Source organism: Pongo abelii, chromosome 8 (assembly GCF_028885655.2).
Source record: "Pongo abelii isolate AG06213 chromosome 8, NHGRI_mPonAbe1-v2.0_pri, whole genome shotgun sequence".
Lineage (NCBI taxonomy): Eukaryota > Metazoa > Chordata > Mammalia > Primates > Hominidae > Pongo > Pongo abelii.
Window position 1 is genome coordinate 74,916,250 of NC_071993.2, and position 10,406 is coordinate 74,926,655.

Genomic DNA, 10,406 nt, shown 5'->3' on the forward strand with positions numbered 1-10,406 from the left:
ATGATCTTGGCTCACTGCAACCTCCACCTCCTGGGTTCAAGCGATTCTCCTGCCTCCGCCTCCCAAGTAGCTGGGATTACAGGTGCCCACCACCAAGCCCAGCTTATTTTTTCTACTTTTAGTAGAGATGGGGTTTCACTATGTTGGCTACGCTGGTCTCAAACTCCTGACCTCAAGTGATCCTCTTCCCCTGGCCTCCCGAAGTGCTGGGATTACAGGTGTGAGCCACCGCACCCAGCCTGGACCATGAATTTTAAATCATTATAACTAAGCTCAAACTCATCTTTATTAATCAAAATAGGAACATTACAATCAATACATTTTTGCCAATGAGAAATAAGTTTGTATTCCTGTAGGGTAAAAATCCATGCTTTTGGATTTGATGAACTCTTGGAAAACATTTTCTGCATTCTACTGGTTGTGGAAGCGTTTTCCCTGCAAAAAGTTGCCCAGATGCTTGAAGGAGTGGTAGTCAGTTGGCAAGAGGTCAGGTAAATATGGCAGATGAGGCAAAACTTCGTAGCACAATTCATTCAACTTTTGAAGCATTGGTTCTACGACCTGCAGTCGGGCATTCCCTTGGAGCAGAACTGGGCCTTTCTGTGGACCTATGCCAGCTGCAGGAGTTGCAGTTTTCGGTGCATCTCATCAATTTGCTGAGCATACTTCTCAGATGTAATGGTTTCACTGGGATTCAGAAAGCTGTAGTGGATCAGACTGGCAGCAGTGGCCATGCCCTTTTTTTGGTGCAAGTTAGGCTTTGGGAAGTAATTTGGAGCTGCTTCTCGGTCCAACCACTGAGCTGGTAATTGCCGGTTGTTGTATAAAATCCACTTTTTGTCACACGTCACAATCAGATCAAGAAATGGTTTGTGTTGTTGTGTAGAATAAAGGAAGACAACACTTCAAAACAACAATGTTTTTGATTCTCCCTCAGCTCATAAGGCACCCACTTATCAGGCTTTTTTACCTTTCCAATTTGCTTCAAATCCCGAACGACCTATAGAATGGTCGATGTTGAGTTTTTCGGCAACTTCTTGTGTAGTTTTAAGAGGATCAGCTTCAATGATTGCTCTCAATTGGTCATTGTCAAATTCCCATGGCCGGCCACTACGCTCCTCATCTTCAAGGCTCTCATCTTTTTTGCAAAACGTTTTAACCACCACTGCACTGTACATTTGTTAGCAGTTCCTGCGCCAAATGTGTTGTTGATGTTGCGAGTTGTCTCCGCTGCTTTAAGACCTGTTTTGAACTCGAATAAGAAAATAGCTTGAATTTGCTTTTGTCTTAACATTATTTCCATAGTCTAAAATAAACATAAAATAAACAGCAAGTAATAAGTCACTAGCACAAAAACATAAAACGAGAAGTGCCCGTTAAAATGATGTATAACATAACCACATTTATTTAAGAATGCATTCCAATATCAAATGGCAAATTCCAACAATGCAAAAACCGCAATTACTATTGCACTCACATAATACCTTCCTTAGTGCCAGGCAAGACTAACATGTTACATTCACTCTCATTCAAACCCTGTTAGACTAAGCTCAAGGACAAATGCCATCTGATGTGTCCTTGTTTCCCTCTGTATTCCCGTCACCTAGCACATAGATGTAATCTTTAAAATAATCTTATGAAATAGCTTGTGTAGTTTTGTGTAGTTTTTAAAATTCTTACTCTTAAATTTTTTTAAGTTGTGTAGGTTTTTAAATTCTTACTCTTGGCTGGGCGTGGTGGCTCACGCCTGTAATCCCAGCACTTTGGGAGGCCCAGGCGGGCGGATCATGAGGTCAGGAGATCGAGACCACAGTGAAACCTCGTCTCTACTAAAAATACAAAAAATTAGCTGGGCGCAGTGGCGGGCGCCTGTAGTCCCAGCTACTCAGGAGGCTGAGGCAGGAGAATGGCATGAACCCTGGAGGCGGAGTTTGCAGTGAGCCAAGATCGCGCCACTGCACTCCAGCCTGGGTGACAGAGTTAGACTCTGTCTCAAAAAAAAAAAAAAAAAAAAAAAAAATTCTTACTCTTTTACCTTTTGGGCTCTATCTGTCAATCAACACACATTTTCATGATTACAATTTTTTAGGGGCTTACTATTTGCCAAACACTGAGCTAACTATATCATATACATTGCCTCATTTAATCTTCACCACAACCCCTCGGGCAAGTATTGTTAACCTATAGTACAGGTAGTGATAATAGCTCATGTTTATTGATCAGTTGCTCAATGGCATTGTCTCTAGCACTTTACATGTATTAATTTATTTAATCTTCTTAACAAACCTACAAAGTAGGTACTATCATTATCCTCACCTTAAAAAGGAGGAAACTGAAGTATAGAGGGGTTAGGTAACTCATCTAAGCTTATCTAGTTGGTAAGTGACAGAACTTTTGTGTGTGTGTGTGACGGAGTCTCACTCTGTCACCATGCTGGAGTGCAGTGGCATGATCTCAGCTCACTGCAACCTCCAACTCCCTGGTTCAGGTGATTTCTCCTGCCTCAGCCTCCCAAATAACTGGGATTACAGGCACATGCCACCACACTCGGCTAATTTTTGTATTTTTAGTAGAGATGGGGTTTCACTATGTTGGCCAGGATGGTTTCGATCTCCTGACCTCGTGATCCACCGCCCTCGGCCTCCCAAAGTGCTGGGATTCCAGATGTGAGCCACTGCGCCTGGCCGACAGAACTTTCAATCCAGGTGATCTGGCTCTGGAGTCCACACAATTAACCCCTTACTATACTGCTCTCCCTAGACAAGCTTAGCTAAATTAGGCTAGTTCTAAAGTTATACAGCTAATAAAGAGTAAAACTGGTATTTAAGCCAGGACTTTGCAATGATAAAACTCAAACTCTTTCTACAAAAGAGAAATACTCTACAGTTCCTTTGTGGCAAGTTTAAAATCTTTTTTTAACAAAAATGTCATGTTTTAAACAAAACCTAGACTACCTGCCTCTCCTTTAAAGGTGTAAAACCTAGCACTTAACTAGTGATACAAAGCAACAGGAATATTTTCTAAAACGTGCCTTGTTTTCTCTGCTATATCATATGGAAGCCAAAAATAGGCCTCTTGACAGTAATACCCCATTGGGCATAAAACTAACTAAGTTCCTATTAAATAGTCTCAGATTTATTAACAGAAAGATCAGGGTATAATTTACAACTGTCACCAAAAGTAAAATGCTATAAACATATTCCTATGAGTTGTGTTCTATGAGAAGCAAACTCTGAGATGATGAATAGCATGGAGGAAGTTAATGATGGAGTTGCCTTAGGATCAACACCTATGCAGAACAAGAAGGAAACAGGATTAGAGAGGAATAAATTGAGCTGCAGTATAATCACAAGGCATCAGCTGACCACATAGAGAGTTCTGAAGTTGGGGTGTTTCTTCTGAGTTGTTCCAAGCGGAGCATGAGCTCTGAGACTCTATACCCCCACAGAGATGAGTCTTTGACTGTGAGCTGTCCATGAGAAGGGAGCATGACCTTGGATGAACTGGCTGTCTGCATCTAAGAACTTGCAGCCATCAGCCAACCTTTCCTGTGGCCGAGGGAATAGATCTTCCAGTCCCAAAGGGGGAATCTCGGTAACACAGCACAGCATTCGTAACAGGTTACCCCTTGTGCCACTTAGATCTTTTTGCTTTATATAAATTCTGGGAACAGCTCCTTCAGGATACTGCAGGGCTCTTTTCCTGGAGAAAGGTCAATGGAATGAACTGCAGCCACTGCCACTGCAGCTGATATCGAGACTACAATGGATACTCATTAAATGCCTCCTCTACTATCAATTCTAGATTTCTCTCACCCTTGGCTAACACCTCTGCTAGTCTAGATGGCATAGTTGGAGGATTGACCCAGACCTTCAGCCATGAGGATCTGAGCCCCTAGTTGTCAGGTTCTTCTCAGGCCTGGCTGCTGTATTTATCCATTTACCATTAAACCATTAGTACTTCTTTGAAATACTAAGAGAAGCCTCAGTGGATCACTTGGGTGTCAAGCGTAGTCCTCCCTGTCCCCACTGTGTAGCAGCAGCCCTGCCTCTTGATAATCAGGTTCATAGCCCCCGCCAAGATGGTGACTTCTTGACCATTCATCCCTTGCCAAAAAGAGCTTAAGATGCCATAGCTTAAAGTTCAGTATGACTCTTACCATGTCCCCTGGTGGAAACATTTCCCACAGGGAACCATAACATCTAAATATGCAAAACTCAGGGTTGCGGTAATAGGAAGAATAAATTCCACAAGTAGTGTTTTGTTTTATTTTGTTAGATAAGGGGACAGGGTCTTTTATGTTGCCCAGGCTGCTCTTGAACTCCTGGCCTCAAGCAATCCTCCCACCCCAGCCTCCCAAGTAACTGGGATTGCAGACCTGAGCCATTGTGTCCAGCTAAACACCCCACATAGTTTTGATGTTGAGCCCTTTTGTACTTCCACTCCTTGGTTCCTGGACCCATGTATTCTACCTATTAAGGACACAGCACCACATAAAGGTTACTGATCTAGCATGTAAACTGCATCCCGAAGGTTGTGACGCCAACCTCAGTGTACATAGCCAAGCATTGCCTCAGCTGTGCCCTCAACAGGCCCTTCCATCATTCTGTCATGTTGAGGGCACTGAGGTGATGTGGTCGGTGATAAAACCAGTGGAGCCCATGGTCATGTGCCCACTGCTGCATCTCCAGCTGTTATGCTGTGATGTGATGTTATATGCAAAACCCTGTTGATAAATCAAACATACTCTGTAAGCCCTTAGATTTTAGTGTTAGACATCCCCTGAGCAGGAAAGGCAAACACATACCTGAAATACGTATCTATCACTGTTCAAACAAATCTCTGGCCCTTCCAGGATAGAAGGGACCTAATGTAGTCAACTAGCCACCAAGGTCTCCTTCAGGGATAGCGCCATATCAGTGGCTCAGCAATGAGCTCTGTTGCTAGCATACTGGACATTTGGCAACATCAGTAGCTGGATCAATCTTGGTTGGTGGGAGCCCGTGTGTGGCCTCCATCACTGCCGCTGTGGCCACTCCTTCCTAAGCTCATTGTGCTAGTTTTAGGGTGGCCCATGACAGAGGCTGACTGACATCTGTCCAAGTCATTTTGTCTACCTGGTTGTTTAGTGCCTCTTCTGTGATGGATGTTTTCTGGTGGGCATTCACATTTGATACGTACGTCTTCACACTTTGTCTTCTCTCATTGGTCCATCCACATGCCTTTACCCCAAGCCGCTTTGTGCCCAATCTTCCAGTCTTTCTGTTTTAGGCCCCTTATCAACTGGGCAAAACAGTCACCACAGTCCATGCAAATGAGTATCTTCCAACCTCAGGCTACTTGTCTCTCTACACAGAGTGGATGGCCAGGAGCACCACCCAACACTCCTGCCCACTGGGAGGATTTCCCCTCAAAGCTGCTTTTCAAGTCCACTCCTGAGTGGCACTATAGTGTAGCTGATATCCACTTTTGGCCTGCTCCCATATACCAGACCAATCCATGTGTGAACCAAGCTGGAATTTATTCCTACCCTGGCAGTTGGTCATTAGGAAGCCCTCATACAGCCATAGATGTGAGCCCAGGAAGAAATGCTGGTGCATCAGTGGCAATGACATGGGGGTCTGGTCAGTGACCACAGTGATTTTCTGTGAGATGTCCAGCCAGTTCAGGTCTCTTTAGATGGTACTATGACAGAGAGTGGGAGAGTTAAAATAGTCCTGGGAATAGACTGTAAATATACTGCTGTCTGTTCCAAGAGAATGTAAACTCTTTCTGATCCTCTTTTTTTTTTTTTTTTGACAGGGTCTGGCTCTGTTGCCCAGGCTGGAGTGCAGTGGTGCAATCTCAGGTCACTGCAACCTCTACCTCCCAGGCTCAAGCCAACCTCCCACCTCATCTGCCTGAGTAGCTGGGACTACAGGCGCCTGCCACTACAACTGGCTAATTTTTGTATTTTTTGTAGAGACAGAGTTTCACCATGTTGCCCAGGTTGGTCTTGAACTCTTGAGCTCAAGCCATCCATCCATCTTGGCCTCCCAATGTTAGGATTACAGGCATGAGCCACTGCGCCTAGCCTCTGATCCTCTTTTAAAAAATGGAGAGATGAGGTCTCGCTATATTTCCCAGGCTGGTCTTGAACTCCTGGGTTCAAGTGATTCTCCCACCTCAGCCTCCTAAAGTGCTGGGATTATAGGCATGAGCCACCGTGCCCAGCCTTATCCTCTTTTTTTGATAGGGATGTAAAAGAAGGCATTTGTCAAATAAATGACTATTAGGTATCTAAAGCTATGTAACTCTGCTCTAGCAAAAGTGTTCCACCTGGGGATGCTGTGACAATAGAGCTACTACAGATGCACCTCAACTTACAGTGGGGTTACATCCCAATAAGCCCATCATAAATTGAAAATATTTATTTATTTATTTGTTTTTGAGACTGAGTCTCACTCTGTCTCCCAGGCTAGAGTGCAGTGGCGCAGTCTCGGCTCACTGCAACCTCTGCCTCCCGGGTTCAAGCGATTCTCCTATCTCAGCCTCCAGAGTAGCTGGGATTACAGGTGTGCACCACCGCACCCAGCTAGTTTTTCTATTTTTAGTAGAGACAAGGTTTCATGTTGGCCAGGTTGGTCTCAAACTCCTGACCTCAGGTCATCCGCCTGCCTCGGGCTCCCAAAGTGCCAAGATTACAGGCGTTGAGCCACCACACCTGGCCAAAAATATCTTAAGTCAAAAACACACGAAATACACCTAACGTATCAAACATCATAGTTTATTTAGCCTAGCCTACTTTAAGTATGCTCAGAACACTTACATTAGCCTACACTTGGGGAAAATAATCTAATAGAAAGCCTATTTTGTAATAAAGAGTTTTAATGTCTCATGTAATGTATTGAATACTGAAAGCAAAAAACCACGCTCGCTACTGCTGCCCAGCACGGCCAGAGAGCATCACATCACATATCCCTAACCTGGGAAAATGTCAAAATTCAAAAATTGAAATTTGGTTTCTACTGAATGTGTGTCACTTTCACACTATCATAAAGTCAAAGAATCATTAAGTCAAATCATTGTAAGTTGGGGACCCTCTGTACTTGGTTGAATTTGTAATAGTCGACTGGCACTCTCCATTTGCTTTTTGTGAGGCCCAGACTGGTGAATTAAATGGAGGTGCATTGGGGACCAGCATTCCTGCATTCTTTGTTTTTTGTTTTTGTTTTTTTGAGACAGAGTCTCACTCTGTCGCCTAGGCTGGAGTGCAGTCGCTCGATCTCGGTTCACTGCAACCTCCGTCCCCTGGGTTCAAGCGATTCTCCTGCCTCAGCGTCCTGAGTAGCTGGGATTACAGGAGCCTGCCACCATGCCCAGCTAATTTTTGTATTTTAGTAGAGACAGGGTTTCACCATCTTGGCCAGGCTGGTCTTGAACTCCTGACCTCGTAATCCACCTGCCTCGGTCTCCCAAAGTGCTGAGATTACAGGCGTGAGCCACCACACCTGGTGCGTGCCACCATACCTGGCTAATTTTTGTATTTTTAGTAAACATGGGGTTTCACCATGTTGGTCAGGCTGGTCTCCAACTCCTGATCTTGTGATCCGCCCACCTTGGCCTCCCAAAATGCTGGGACTACAGGCGTGAACCACTGCGCCCAGCCACCATAGTGCTTTTTTATTGAGGCAATTGCCCTATGCCTTCTGACCATCTTGATCTTTCTGGTTGAATAATGTGGTGGTTAATTTTAGGTGTCAACTTCACTGGATTAAGGGATAACTAGATAGCAGGTAAAGCATTATTTCTGGGTGTATCTGTGAAGTTATTTCCTCAGGAGATTAGAGTGTGAGTTGGTAGACCAAGTGGGGAAGATCTGCCACATCCCTGGATCCCTGGTCCAAGGCCTTTGGACTTGGACTGAGCTATGCTACCAACTTCCTTGGTTCTCCAGCTTGCAGATGGCCTCCACCATCACATGAGCCAACTGCCCTAATAAACCTCCTCTCATATATCTAAGTATATGTCCTAGTGGTTCTGTCTCTCTGGCAAACCCTGCTTAATACGATAGATTGAGCAATACTTTTGCTGGCTGTGCAACTACATTGCCTCTAGAGATGCCATCTCCTATCTCAGTGCCCATCAGGCTCCCCTGGGTACATCTCTGACCTTGTTGCTCATTAAGATAACTGCACCTCTTGGCTTCTTGGCTGGGCATGGTGGCTCCTGCCTGTAATCCTAGCACTTTGGGAGTCCAAGGCGGGCAAATTGCCTGAGCTCAGGAGTTCAAGACCAGCCTGGGCAACAAGGTGAAACCCCATCTCTACTAAAATACAAAAAAAAAAAAAAAAATTAGCCAGGTGTGGCAGCATGTGCCTGTAGTCCCAGCTACTCAGGAGGCTGAGGCAGGAGAATTGCTTGAACCCGGGAGGCGGAGGTTGCAGTGAGCTGAGATCTCACCATTGCACTCCAGCCTGGGCAACAGAGTGAGACTCCATTTCCAAAAAAAAAAAAAAAAAAAGGTAACTGCACCTCTTGGCTTCTGATGGTTGAGCACTACCACCTGGCCTCTATTATTTTGGTACCCATTATTCCCACTGCTATTAATAAGCCCAGTTATGTAACAACATCAGCCCTGCCCTTCAGAGGAGAGCCACTGCAGATGGCTCAGAGGTGCTGATTGCTCTCACCAAGCTATTCTTTATTGCTTTGGCCTTCCTGTAAGACAGTCATCTGGTGGGTTTGCAAGGCTTACATAGTCCGTTCATTCTATCATGTGCGTTTCCTTAATCCTATTGACCCCTTTTTCCACTGCCTGGCATGACAATTCTAGTATTTCCACTTCACTTAAGTGTGGGCTGTCACTTTCTCCAAGTGTCTAAGAGCCATTTTAGCAGAGTCTCAACACCTTCTCCCAGGGTTCTTGCCAGGGCATTAAAACCTGTATCCCAGGAAGGTACACTCACATTGCTAAACACTCCCTTATCCAACTTTGTGTTCTATCTCCGTCCCTGGATCAAAGACTTCCAGAGTTAAGTCTTATAGACACCCTCTCAGCTTTTAAGGTCCACGTTAGCTAAGTTCTGCAGAACTTTCAGAGTATTTTACCTTTCCTCCTGAGCAAGCCCAAAACTTCCCTGTTGGTTTATACTGACTTAACTTTGATATTTATCTGCTGTCTAGGAAGGGAGGTGGGGACAGATCTTGAAGGAGGGTGAGTGTTGTCTTTAAGGGTAGAGCCCTCTTGATTGTCTTCAACAGGAAAGCATTAGTTTTTTTGTTTTTTGATTGCTGTTTTTTTGTTTTGTTTTGTTTTTGTTTTTGTTTTTGTTTTTTGAGACAGAGTCTTGCTCTGTCACCCAGGCTGGAGTGCAGTGGCGTGATCTCGGCTCATTGCAAACTCCACCTCCCAGGTTCAAGTGATTCTCATACCTCAGCCTGCTGAGTAGGATTACAGGTGCTCGCCACCACAACCAGCTAATTTTTGTATTTTTAGTAGAGACAGGGTTTCACTATGTTGGCCAGGCTGGTCTTGAACTCCTGACCTCAAGTGATCTACCCGCCTCAGCCTCCCAAAGTGTTGGGATTACAAGCATGAGCCACCACACCTGGCCAGCATCTGTCCTTAAAGCATGGGACTCTACTGTAGATTCAGAGGTTCAAAGGAATCTGAGGATTTAAAACTTGAATGTATTAGCCCAGATGTCTCCATCTCTCAGGGTCCCATTTTTCCCCAGTAAGGACTCTGAGCTTGCATAACAGACTGGGCTAAGCTGACAATTTAATATTCTTGGAACTCTGCTATTTTTTTTTTTTTTTTTTTGAGATGGAGTCTCCCTCTGTTGCCCAGGCTGGATTGCAGTGACATGATCTCAGCTCACTGCAGCCTCCCAAGTTTGAACCTCCCAGGTTCAAGCAATTCTCCTGCTTCAGCCTCCCGAGTAGCTGGGATTATAGATGCCTGCCACCACGCCCGGCTAATTTTTGTATTTTTAGTAGAGACAGGATTTTGCCATGTTGGCCAGGCTGATCTCAAACTCCTGACCTCAGGTGATCCACCTGCCTCAGCCCCTCAAAGCATTGGGATTGCAGGCATGAGCCACCACGCCCAGCCATCTGCTATTCTCATAAGTCCTGGGCCTGGTCCTCAGCTTTTTAATTCCTTCTATTACAGAAGAGAGTTTCTTAATATGCTGCCAAGGAGGCCCAATGGTTTTCACATTTAGCCTTTAATTAATCATCCTTAGCCTTTCATTGTCTTTTTCAAAAGCATTAATTAAGTCCAGCAGTAGCCAACCAATACCATTGTCTTTATTATTACTACTTGCCAACATTTCTCAGACGTCTAGTACATCACACACTGGTGCACTCCCTTCCACTGGTATACCGTCTCGGTTCATCACCAGTGAAAGTTTTAACAATTG